This window comes from Nerophis lumbriciformis, linkage group LG23 (genome assembly GCF_033978685.3).
Source record: "Nerophis lumbriciformis linkage group LG23, RoL_Nlum_v2.1, whole genome shotgun sequence".
In the NCBI taxonomy this organism is placed as follows: Eukaryota; Metazoa; Chordata; class Actinopteri; order Syngnathiformes; family Syngnathidae; genus Nerophis; species Nerophis lumbriciformis.
Genome location: NC_084570.2, coordinates 41,190,964 through 41,204,322, shown reverse-complemented (window position 1 = coordinate 41,204,322; position 13,359 = coordinate 41,190,964). Strand labels below are relative to the sequence as shown.

Here is a 13,359-nt window from a genome sequence, read left to right as displayed (position 1 = left end):
GGGACCATTTTAGTGTTGCTAATCAACCTATCCCCAGGTGAAAGTCTTTGGAAGTGGGAGGAAGCCGGAGTACCCGGAGGGAACCCACGCAGTCACGGGGTGAACATGCAAACTCCACACAGAAAGATTGAACCCATCAACATGAAGTTGATGTTTCACGCTGCTCAACAGTTTCATTGCTTGTGGCTGGTGCAGCTCTCACAACACAGTAGCAGGAGTTGACTGGGCTTGACGTACCGAGACAGCGTGTACGCGACCCTATGTCTGTCTGGTCTCACGTGGTATGAGACTGTAACCCATTACCTGGAAGACAAAAGAATAGACGAGGGGACTAACAAGTCAACTCCAAAACCTCCCGAAACCAGAAATGGCGGAAGGTTAGGCTTGGGGCTAGCAACCCCAACCCATAAAAACTCCTAGCTACAGAAACGTTGACGAAAACCAAAAAATCCAAAAGTCTTGGAAAGGAAGTCTCTCCGGTTACACAAATCAAAGAGAAAATGACGATGCACTCGGAAAACCGTAAGGAGACGGTGCGTCCGATTCTTCTGACCCCTCGACACTCCACTAACATCGCAACATGGAACATCAGGACCATGCACTGTAATAAAAACAAAAGTTGAGAAAACGCAAATTTTCAAGGCAACATGATGCAACAAGATTTTTGCGTTTTCTCAACTTTTGACTACTATTGTTGACTTAACTAAGATTTACAAATTGAGATAAGAGTTATGTCAACTCTAATCTTTCAAACCTTTTTTGAAAAATCTATCTTATAGTTAATTTTGTGGCGAGTTTGGTCCGTTTTACAAAAGAATAAAGCCACAAATCATATGTGATATTAACTTGTGATCATATGTGATATTAACTTGTGATCATATGTGATATTAACTTGTGATCATATGTGATATTAACTTGTGATCATATGTGATATTAACTTGTGATCATATGTGATATTAACTTGTGATCATATGTGATATTAACTTGTGATCATATGTGATATTAACGTGTGCTGCTTTAAATGGAATTTAGATATTGACTTTTACAAAAGAATAAATCCACAAACCTTATGGAATATTAACTTGTGATCATATGTGATATTACTGACAAGAAGATCCGAGTTGACAACTCTTATCTCAACTTGTAAATCTTAGTTAAGTCAACAATAGTAGTTGTTGCATCATGTTGCCTTGAAAATTTGCGTTTTCTCAACTTTCCTTTTTTACAGTGTGTATGCAGGAGGAAAGACAGCAGTTATAGCGGAAGAGATGAGGAGATACAGAATATCTCTCCTGGGTCTGTGCGAAACCAGATGGCTCCAGTCGGGGCAGGTCAAACTGGCCAGTAGTGAGTCCATATTATATTCAGGGCACCCAGAAGACTCTGCACCACATACAGAGGGTGTAGGATTCATGCTATCCAAAGAAGCTCAGAGGGCCCTCATCAGTTGGGAACCCATCAACTCAAGGATAATTACTGCAAAATTCCATACCACGTATAATGTACGGGAGCCTGTAAAGGACTGTATATTACCTTGGGGGATGCTCTAATTTTCACTATTTACCCAATAATCTAGTCTAGGAGAGAGTGAGAGGAGACAACTTATTTAGTTAAACTATTTACTATATACCACATACAATAATCAGACAATAATAAACACACATTAATTACACTCATACACTCATCACCACTCACACGCTACCTCCCCAATAGAACCTCCCGCACTAAATCAATTACACAACACACACACACACAGTCCAACCTGGGCCCCTTGGCTGGGCCAGAAGATAGTCTGTTGTGGTCCTGCTGTATCGTTGGTGCACGTAGGGGTGGGGTTGGGTTGGGTGAGTTGCAACTGCTGGACACCAAGGGGGCGTTGGAGAGGGGGGACACCTCCCGTTGTAGAGAAGAGATGGGGGGGGGCGTGCTTCCTCTTAGCTTGCCTCACGAGTCCAGTCTGGAGCGAGAGGAGAACCAGCCTCGTCCTGGGTCACCTCTCTGTCGACTAGTCCGTGAGCGCGTGCTATTAACACTCGTGCCTCGCGCTGTCCACTTCCCTCGCAGCAATGTAGCCAAGATAGCACACAACTAAACTCTACAATGTTCAAACTCGCTCTCTAAACAGTAAAACAGTCACAGGGAAGAGTGTCTCTTAAATAAACTTAATCCAAATGTGACTGAACCTGCCGTTTGTGAAGTCACAGTGCAGCAAACAAACACAGGTGTGAGCTAACTAGCGGTTAGCATGCGCTTCACCTCCTACTGACAACGTGAAGCGCCCAAATGTCCTTAAACGTAAACTAATGTACTATCTGTCACTTATGACGCACTTAAATAAGAAGCATAGAGTAGTTACTTCTTCGATCTGCAACTATGGTGAACTCTATCTCCAGTGTAATACTACCGACGCTCCGCTGCCTGTCAATGCTGGAGCTCTTTTAACGCTTTTTTTCTACCTGCCGGCGGAAACGGAACTGCCCGTAACCATGGCAACCGTAACCGTAGCAACGGTTAAACAACTTAAAGAAAATACATTTCACCTTCCCAAACAACACATATGAAATAGAAATAAATAATAATAATTAACCCCTTAACAGAAATGATCTATCTATAGAACTAAAAGGGACAATTTACACCAATATGAAAACCTTCAGAACAGCCGCCCCCTGATTTATGTGAAGGAAATCAGTTAAACAAATGAAGGTTTGATATACAAGCAGATCAGGGGGGTTTAGGGGGAGTCGGGTCAGAGTATGGGGGAGCTCGATAAGGCGAGTGACTGGTTGATGGTAAGTTCTCTGGCCAGTGTCCACTATTGCTGAGCGAACTCTTCCATCCTTCCCCTTAGTGACTGTCTTCACTCTGCCCAGGAGCCAATGCGCTCTGGGTAGCGCTGGATCCACAATCATGGCTGGAGTGCCCACCTCCAAGTTACTACGCTCTCTGTGCCACTTGCGACGGCCTTGCATGCTGGGAAGATACTCAGAGGTGTACCTCCTCCAAAACTGGTCAGCTATGGCCTGACTGTACTTCCAGGTACGATCACTGACATCATTCGTGGAAGCATAGGCTGCGAGTGGAAGAGTCGTGTCTGGCCGCCCCATGAGGAGAGAGTTGGGCGTGATGGGATCAAGTTCAGCCAGGTCGCTACTTGCATATTCCAATGGGAAGACTTCAGCTTTGGGGACCTGTGTTCCAAGGGCGAAGTTTAGAGTGTGAGGGGCGCTAGGTGGGTTGTACTGGAAGTCAACTTGAAGGGGGGCTAGTTGCTTCTTAAGCTCCTCTGTCATGTCCATGACATCAGTTAGCTGGCAGTGAGCGGTTTGGAGCTGCAGGGCTAATGTGTTCTTCTCTTCTGACATCTTTGACAACTGATCAGAGAGGCCTTTCCTCTCGTGCAGAGCACTGTTCAGCTTCTGTGCTGCACAAGACGTTTCTACTTCTGCTGATTTAACTTTATTCTCCAAGGTTTGAACCTGAGCCAGGAGGTCAGAGGTCAACTCTTTCCTCAATCGAAGGTCCGAGTTCAGGAGCTCAATCTCAGAGTGCAGGGCCTGGACTTTCTCTTCTTGCGCTGAGAGCCTTTCCCTGTCCTGGTTATGTTGTGACTGCACAACTATTTCTGTCTCCATGGGTCCTAACTCCCTAGTCTCCTCAGATGTGGAACACAATGACAGCTCACAGGCAGCAGCTTTATTTTCAAAGACAGCCTTGGGACAGTTCTCCTCAGGAGCTTGATCAAACTGCTGCTGGTGATGATCCTCCTGCATTTTCTGCCCATCTTCAATGCTTGCATCCCCGTCTTTCTCCACATTGTCCTCAATCACATCTGCTTTGATTACCTCAAGGACTGCTTCTGTCTCACTGGCAGCCTTATTGGGCTGGTTTGAGGGTTCCTCCATTTTGTACCCGGCCCCGAGGAAGTGCATTCTGGTCTGGCTGGGATTAACACTCTTCAGGTTAATAGGGCCTTGGAGAGTCCAACCAAGTGGGGTGTCCAGGGCGACGGGGCAGCCACGTGGGCCTGGGAGAATGCGCCTTGGGAGGGTCAGCCTTGCTTGATCGGACCCGAGTAGGATGGTCGGTACCACTTCCTCTTCTTGATCAAGACTCAACTCTGACAGATGGGGGTATTTTGCCTTGAGCGCTTTCATTGGGTAGCCATACGTCGAAAGGCTCACGTCAGCCGCGGTGAACACATCGCGCAGGGGGTGCACTTCTCCTGGTCGCCCCTTTGCCATGATCTCCAGGGACACTATCTCACCCGCGACCTGGGTGGGCTTGGGTTGGATGGTGAGGATCTTCATTTGATGAGAATGACCCTTGAGCCCGAGGGCGGTGGCTGCCTCCTTCATCAGGATGGTGCACTCTGCACCGTCATCAATGATTGCGTAGGTCGACATCTCCCTCCCGTCATGGCGTAGGATGACCGGCACCATCTTGAGTAACACTCGGGGGTTGTTACCACGGACTGGGCCTACGTAGTAGGTACGACCCTCCTGGATCTCACTGGATGGGTCCCGGGGGAACTCTCCGGTCTCCGGCTTGTCGCTTCTGGTATTGAGGTCGTGGAGGACCGTGAGGTGTATCCTGCCGCATTCCTTAATACGACAAGGCCTCTTCAGGGTGCATTGCTTGGCCATGTGCTCACGGGCGCACCTCCAACACCGCTTGTTGTCCTTTATCCAGTGTGTCCTCTCTTCAGTGTTCTTTTTCCCGAACTCTGGACAGTGTTCAAGCCAGTGGGACCCTGTGCAACACGGGCAAGGTGGTTGAGGCTTCTTATCACCTTGCTTAGGGCCGCCCCTCTCACCGTGGGGGGTGTCCCTCTTCTCTTTAGTGTCAGCCCCTGGGATCGTCGTCATCACCCGGACTGACCTTTCCTTCCTCTTGGTTGCTCGATCGGTTCGTTCGTTGGTCCGTTCGTGTCCCCGCCGTACTTCGGCTCAGCTTTTGTTGGGAGATGGATGTGCTTTACCTCACTTCTCAGAAAGTCAGGTAGCTCCTCCAAGCTGGCTGCTGGCTGGTCGGGATTGAGTTGGTCGTGACGCCGCCGGAACCTTTCCTCTCTGTGTCTGGGCAGCTTCCTTATGAAGCGCTCCACGGTGGAGCCTGTGTTCAATTCCCTGGCTCCAGTCGGTCCCTGCAGCTTCAGCATCGTGACCAGAGAGCGGATGCGGAGGGCGTAGTGATCCAGGGCTACGTCGGTTCGGATCTCCGGTAATTCCCCGAGAGCTTCAACCTCGTCGAGGATGTGGTCCCATGGACAACCCCAGCGGCGATCTAGCTCGCTGATGCTGTCTGTGTAGGGCGTGATGGACTTGGCGTGGGAGAAACAAAGTCTCTTAGCTATTGGTAGCTTGCAATGAAGATGGAGCGTGAGCCACTTTTGCTGCTCACTATGGTACGCCTGCGGTTCTCCTAGCAGATAGTCCAGGCTCAGCCGCATCTCCCTGTAGTTCTCCCTGCTGTCTTGGGTAAAGAAGGGAACGATGGAGCCAGGCGGGTGAAGAGGAAGCGGGTCATATGATCCCGCCTTAGGGCGGGCTGATTGCGATGGTGAGGAGGGGGGAGGGGCGTGTGGATACTGCACCCTACGAGCCAGAAGGGAGTCCAAGCGTTCGTCAGGCTCCATCTCCTCCTCGTGTGTGCTCTGGGTTTCAGGGTCCAGGGCTCGAGACCTCTCGATGCTCCTCTTCCTTTCCTCTGGCGAGCCAGACCTTGAGGGCGCTCTCGATATCCGGCCTGGGGGGGAGGGCTCTGGTTGTTGGGAAAGAGCGAGCTTAGCGAGCTCCAGGCTCTGGACTGCCGCCTTCTCGAGTGCCTCCGCAGTAGCCTGGGTTTGCCGTTCCAGGCGCTCCTTGTCAGCGCGGGCCTCTATATGCAGGCGCTCGTCTCTATCACGGGCTTCTTCGTGCAGACGTTCCTCTCTAGCGAGGGCGTCCTGGAGCTGATTCTCCTGGTTGTCAATCAACTGCTGGATTAACTTCTCAGAGAGTAGACTCTCAAGGCTCGATCGTCCTGAGTGGCTGCTACGGTGACTGCTACGGTGACTACCCGTACGGCTGCTATGGACGCTGCTGCGCCGGCCAGAAGATAGGCGAGACTTTACGTTGGGGGGCCTGGCTTGAGGATTAGAGTTCTTGAAGAACTCACCCGGATGGAAGGTTTGGGGGTCGGTCCTGTCTAATGGGGTGGCGGCATCAGGGGGAATTATTTCCTCACCATTCTGTAAGTTGCCACCTCTTGGTGGATCCTCTTTGTGCCGTTCCTCCTCCTCCGCTTCACCTTGGCTGGCGATTTCTGTCGGTGGGGGGATGACTGATGCCAGCAGCGGGGCCACCTTTTCCTGTCTCTCTTCATCCCTTGGTAGCGAGGAGAAGGAGTGAATACTGGGTTGCATAGTCAAACCTAACTCAGGTGTTGCAATATTGCCCTCCGCCACTTGGGGTGCTTTACTCTCTAAACTACTGGGGCTGTCAGTCTTATCTAGGTTAGTCAAGTGATAGTCCTGTAGTCTAGAAGGTAACCTGCGCTCTCTAACAGGGTGTGCTGGTGGTTCTGGTTCTGAGGAGGGGCTTAGGGTTCTCTCACTCTCTTTGGACATCCTAACTGATTATATCTGGCTCGAAGGACCAAAATGTACGGGAGCCTGTAAAGGACTGTATATTACCTTGGGGGATGCTCTAATTTTCACTATTTACCCAATAATCTAGTCTAGGAGAGAGTGAGAGGAGACAACTTATTTAGTTAAACTATTTACTATATACCATATAACATACAATAATCAGACAATAATAAACACACATTAATTACACTCATACACTCATCACCACTCACACGCTACCTCCCCAATAGAACCTCCCGCACTAAATCAATTACACAACACACACACACAGTCCAACCTGGGCCCCTTGGCTGGGCCAGAAGATAGTCTGTTGTGGTCCTGCTGTATCGTTGGTGCACGTAGGGGTGGGGTTGGGTGAGTTGCAACTGCTGGACACCAAGGGGGCGTTGGAGAGGGGGGACACCTCCCGTTGTAGAGAAGAGAAGGGGGGGAGGGCTCGGCCGTGCTTCCTCTTAGCTTGCCTCACGAGTCCAGTCTGGAGCGAGAGGAGAACCAGCCTCGTCCTGGGTCACCTCTCTGTCGACTAGTCCGTGAGCGCGTGCTATTAACACTCGTGCCTCGCGCTGTCCACTTCCCTCGCAGCAATGTAGCCAAGATAGCACACAACTAAACTCTACAATGTTCAAACTCGCTCTCCAAACAGTAAAACAGTCACAGGGAAGAGTGTCTCTTAAATAAACTTAATCCAAATGTGACTGAACCTGGCGTTTGTGAAGTCACAGTGCAGCAAACAAACACAGGTGCGAGCTGCGGTGAGCTAACTAGCGGTTAGCATGCACTTCACCTCCTACTGACAACGTGAAGCGCCCAAATGTCCTTAAACGTAAACTAATGTACTATCTGTCACTTATGACGCACTTAAATAAGAAGCATAGAGTAGTTACTTCTTCGATCTGCAACTATGGTGAACTCTATCTCCCGTGTAATACTACCGACGCTCCGCTGCCTGTCAATGCTGGAGCTCTTTTAACGCTTTTTTTCTACCTGCCGGCGGAAACGGAACTGCCCGTAACCATGGCAACCGTAACCGTAGCAACGGTTAAACAACTTAAAGAAAATACATTTCACCTTCCCAAACAACACATATGAAATAGAAATAAATAATAATAATTAACCCCTTAACAGAAATGATCTATCTATAGAACTAAAAGGGACAATTTACACCAATATGAAAACCTTCAGAACACATAAGAAAATAAACCTTCAAGTAGTACAATGCTATGCCCCTACCAACGATGCAGAGGATGAAACGAAGGACAACTTTTACAATCTTCTATACCACATTCTTTAGGAAAGGAAAGGACATCATGGTCTTAATGGGGGACATGAATGCGAAAATAAGAGGAAATAACAATGGCTATGAGCTGATAATGGGAACGCAAGGGCTTGGAACAATGAATGTAAACGGAGAAAAGTTTGCTACAGCATGTGCAGACAACAGCTTGGTTATTGGAGGTTCCATTTTCCAACACAGGGACATCCACAAAGCAACATGGGTTTCTGCCACCCACACAACTGAAAACCAGATTGATCACATCTGCATTAGCCGGAAACTCAGGCGCTCACTGCTTGATGTCAGAGCAAGAAGAGGAGCTGATGCTGCATCTGACCACCACCTAGTCACAGCAAGGTTCCAGTTGAAATTGAAATGCATGAAACAAAGAGGAGGGAGAATGAAATTCAACATGCAACAATTCCAAGATATAGGCACTTTGGAACTATACCAAGTCACATTACACAACCGGTTTCAAGCACTACAGGACCAGACAACACAAGCACCAGGAACTGTAGAAGGGATTTGGGAAGGTTTAAAGACCACATGGAAGGAGACCTGTGCAGAAGTGGTAGGGAGAAAAAAGTCCACAAACAAACCTTAGCTATCCACAGAAACTCACAAGAAAGTGAGTGAGAGAAGGGAGAAAAAGGAGGTAGTTAACAGATGCAGAACTAGAGCAGGAAAGGCAGCAGCACAAAGAGAATATGAAGTAGTAAACAAGGATGTGAAGAAGAGTGTCAGAAGGGACAAAAAGAAGTACATCGAGGAATTTAGCACAGCAGACAGAGGAAGCAGCAGGAAAGAATAATCTCAAAGAACTCTGTCTAACCACAAAGATGCTCACCGGCAAATTTAAACAAGCCCAAATGCATATTAAAGACAACAATGGTACACTTCTCACAAGCAAGGAATATCTACTCCAGAGATGGACTGATCACTTTCAAGACCTACTCAACAGAGAGCCCCCTCAACTGACTGCAGATATTCCACCAGCTCCAATCATGCTTGAAATAAACTGCAACCCCCCCCCCCCCAGGCCATCAAAGCCCTGAGAGCAGGAAAGGCAGAAGGGCCAGATGAGCTACCAGCAGAAGCTCTCAAAGCAGATATCGAAACATCCTTCAGCATGCTTTTCCATGTCATGCAAGCTATCTGGGAGGAAGAAAAAGTCCCATCAGACTGGAGAGATGGCAACATCATAAAGATTCCCAAGAAAGGAGACCTCAGGGAGTGTAAAAACTACAGGGGAATTATGCTCCTCTTAACGCCAGAGAAGGTGCTCAACCATATACTACTAGAAAGGATGTGGAAATTGGTCGATGCACAACTGAGGGAAAACCAGGCTGGTTTCAGAAATGGAAGATCTTGTGCTGACCAAATTGCCTCCCTCAGGATTATAATAGAACAATCCATGGAATGGAACTCACCGGTATATATTAATTTCATAGACTTTGAAAAGGCGTTTGACAGTGTCGACCATGAGACACTGTGGATGCTGATGGCACACTATGGCATCCCACTGTGGAAGCTGATGGCACACTATGGCATCCCACTGTGGAAGCTGATGGCACATTATGGCATCCCACCGAAGCTCATCAACATCATCAAGAGCACCTACCAAGGGATGCGATGTCGTGTCCTACATGACGGATGCCCATCGGAGGCCTTCGAGGTCCTGACTGGGGTGCGGCAAGGATGTCTGCTCTCGCCTTTCCTTTTCCTCCTCTGTATTGACTAGACCAGGGGTCGGCAACCCGCGGCTCCGGAGCCGCATGCGGCTCTTTGAGCACTCTGATGCGACTCAGCAGCTTACTTGCTGAACCCCCCAATTTTCTTGTGAGACTTCCGGATTTCAGTACCTCTCGCAGAAAACTCCCGGGATTAATATTCACCGATTTTCACCCTTACAGCTATAATAAGGGCGTGCCATGATGGTACAACATTTGGCGCTCACTACAATCTGTATTAACAGCGTGCCAGCCCAACACTTGTTATACAATATACATCTTCTGCTAGCACACGTACGTGACAGCAAGGCATACTTGGTCAACAGCCACACAGGTTACACTGACGGTGACCATATAAAACAACTTTAACACTCTTACTAATAATGCACCACACTTTGAACCAAAACCAAACAAGAATGACAAACGCATTTCGGGAGAACATCTGCACCTAAACACAACATAAACACAACAGAACAAACACCCAGAATCCCATGCAGCCCTGACTCTTCCGGGCTACATTATACACCCCTGCTACCACCAACCCCCCCTCCCCCCCCCTATTCAAAATCGCTGAATTTTCACATTTGCCGTTCAAATACTGACAAGAGACGGTGCGGTGAACAGCAGCCAGTCGAGGCACGTCACTCAGTGCCTCAACATGGATTGCGGACTCGGCTAACTGCTGGTCTGCTGTGCAGTGAGACTGTATTGCTATATGAATTATATTATACATTTCCATAGTTTAGTTATCTGAGGTATATAATGTACAGTGTATTTTGTCAACAACTGTATGTGTGTAAAGTATATTTTGTGCTGAGCGATCATAAAACTGCTGCGAAGACGCACTGGCTGAGGCTCGCGTAACCCCGCCTCCTGGTGCTGGTTAAGGCACCTTCGCCGCAGACTGCACCCCCCGACGAGAGCGCCACACCAAACAAAGCCCACACCAAAACCCTCCACGTGCAAGACCGAATCCACCCAAAAAAAGTCATTTAACAAGAAGCCAAAAAGTGCAAAAACAACATTGCTCGCGCCGGAGGAGCCGTGAACGACTGCAAGGACACAACATTAGGTACACCTGCAGACTGCAGCACGGATTTCATATTTCATTCATTCACAACTCCTCCAACACCAACACCACTGTTCCCGCACTTATAAGTAAAGGTAAGACCATAATAAAGTTTTTTTTATTAAATGTGCTTTTTTGTGTGCTACAGTTTGTATGTGTAAAGTTAAAGCAGGGGCGTCACTAGCTTTTAAGGACAGGGGGGGCTTTGCCCCCAGGAGATGCACAGGATGCGAGCGAATGTTATGCACGAGCACAAAACTTCACAAACGGCTAACAAAGACTTAAAAATTATTCATTGTTATTATTTTATTTTTTTTAAATGCACGGGACGAAATGAAATGCTCCCCGGGACGATGGCTTTTAACCATATTTTTTCTTTTTCTTTTTATGTATTTATTCATTTTACATTTTATATTAAAGGTCTTGGTTTTTCCTCCCCCTGAAAATCCTATTAAATGTTTAACAAGCCATCCTATAATAATAAAACAGCTATTAATGTAACAATACAATAAAACATATATTTAATGATGTTTTTTTTCATTATTTTAACAATAGGCTAATGTATATTACTTTATAGATTCTACAAGAAACACAAAACTTAAAATATAAATGATTTACAATTGCACACACAAGGTTTTGTGCAGCTTCACTCATTGTAAAGGAAGATAATGTGCTTCGTAAACCTGCAGGACCGCAAGCAAGGTCGCAGAGAAAATGCGGGCTGGAATTTGAGTGATGTGGGCATTTTCTATATGAACAAGTGGAATGGATTGGATACCGACGCACGAAAGGGGCTCTCTACCTTACGCTACGAAGTAGTGATGGGTCCGGCAACACCGATGCATCGGCGCATGCGTCGAGTTCATAGAGCGAAACCCTGTGTCGGTGCGCGTATCGCTTTTAGAAAGTCACGTGAGCGAACACGAGCTGTTCCGGTCACGTGACCGATCATGAGCTGTTCCGGTCACGTGACCGATACGCGACCTGTGTCGCACTGACACCTGCGCGCCAAACTGTTTATAAGGAAGCGCATCTGTCAACGAGATGCTGCTGCCAACAGAATCCCCGCACTTCTGTCGTTGGTCAGTTCTAATTTATCGTCGTCGGAGATCATGGAGCAGCCTACTCATGGAAAAAGAAAGAGTTCCGCCGTGTGGGAATATTTTGATCATATATCGGAAACAAAGGTATTTGTGTTCATTTCCTTGTCGTTTCATCCTCTTCTCTCAAAGTTTCCACTTGATCTTTTAGAATTAAAAATCTCTTCAAAATGATTCTTAGTTTACTATTTATATTTTCTGCAGGTTAAATGTCGCATTTGTACGACAGAATTGTCGTACGTCAACAAATCCACCTCCTCAATGCTGAGGCATTATAGGGCCAGGCATGAACATGAAGTTCCAGAGACACCCAGGATAAACTCAGGTATACAGCCATTCTACAATTACTCAGTTTCTTTTTTGAGAATTAATTCCCTTCTTCTTTACCTCAATTTTAACCATCAAGCTACCAGGAAGCAGATGCTGGATGAGGCTCTGCTGAACTTCATTGTGACGGACTGCCAGCCCCTCAGCATTGTGGAGAGTGAAGGGTTCAGGGAACTGGTGCAGGTCCTTGAGCCATCATATGTTTTGCCTACCAGAAAGGTTTGTGTGGAAATTATCTAAAGTTGTAGTTGATACATCCAATTTATTTCATATTTAAATTGAATACGTTGAGTTGCTTTTGGTTTGACTTGATGTTATTTTCAGACCATCAAAAAAATACTGGAGAAAAAATATGAGGAGGAACGGGAACGAGTGAAATTGGAAGTACAGCAAGCTGTGGCAGTGAGTATAACAGCTGACATGTGGACATCTGTAAACATGGAGGCTTACTTGGCTCTTACCTGTCACTACATAAATGATAATTTGCAGTTGTGTACATCTGTGTTGGGTGTGCAATACTTTCCACAAAGTCACACTGCTGACAATTTGGCCCAGGTCAAAAGGGGCATGATGGCGGACTGGGCCATAACTAATAAAGTAAAGTGTTTTGTGACCGACGCAGCACCAAACATGATTGCATCCACTAGACAGCTCCAAATTCGACACTCAATTTGCATTGCACATAGTCTTAATTTATTAGTTAGAAAATCATGTGACCAGATCCCCACACTTGCATCCATCAGACACAAAGCTAGGCACATTGTCACATACTTCAGATCGAGCACTACAGCTAAGGAGAAGCTTGCTCAAGTGCAGCAACAGATGGGACGGCCAACCCTGAAACTCATCAATGAGGTGGCAACACGCTGGAACAGCACATATGAAATGCTGTCAAGGCTACATGATGAGAAGGAGTCAGTGTGGGTATCTCTGGCCTCTCTAAAAACAGATTTGACTCCACTTACAGCTGATGAGTTTGACATCATAGGAGAAACACTTATTGTGCTTGCTCCTTTCCATCAAGCCACAGTGGAGTTGTCTGAGGAGAGGCGAGTGTCAGGGTCAAAGGTCATCCCGATGATGAAAATGCTTTACGTTGCACTAGAGCATAGTGCTTCAACCTTGCAAACACAGGCAGCCAAACACCTCCATGAAAATTTGAAGCGTCGAGTCACAGACACTGCTTCCAATATGGAGTCATTAAGTGTGTTGACCCTAGCAACACTTCTTGA

General features: G+C 47.2%; 1 pseudogene; it reads left to right on the top strand.

Moving 5' to 3' along the window:
- Window positions 1–500: 500 nt before the first annotated feature.
- On the top strand, window positions 501–9,642 carry LOC140679767 (uncharacterized; annotated as a pseudogene).
- Window positions 9,643–13,359: the final 3,717 nt, after the last annotated feature.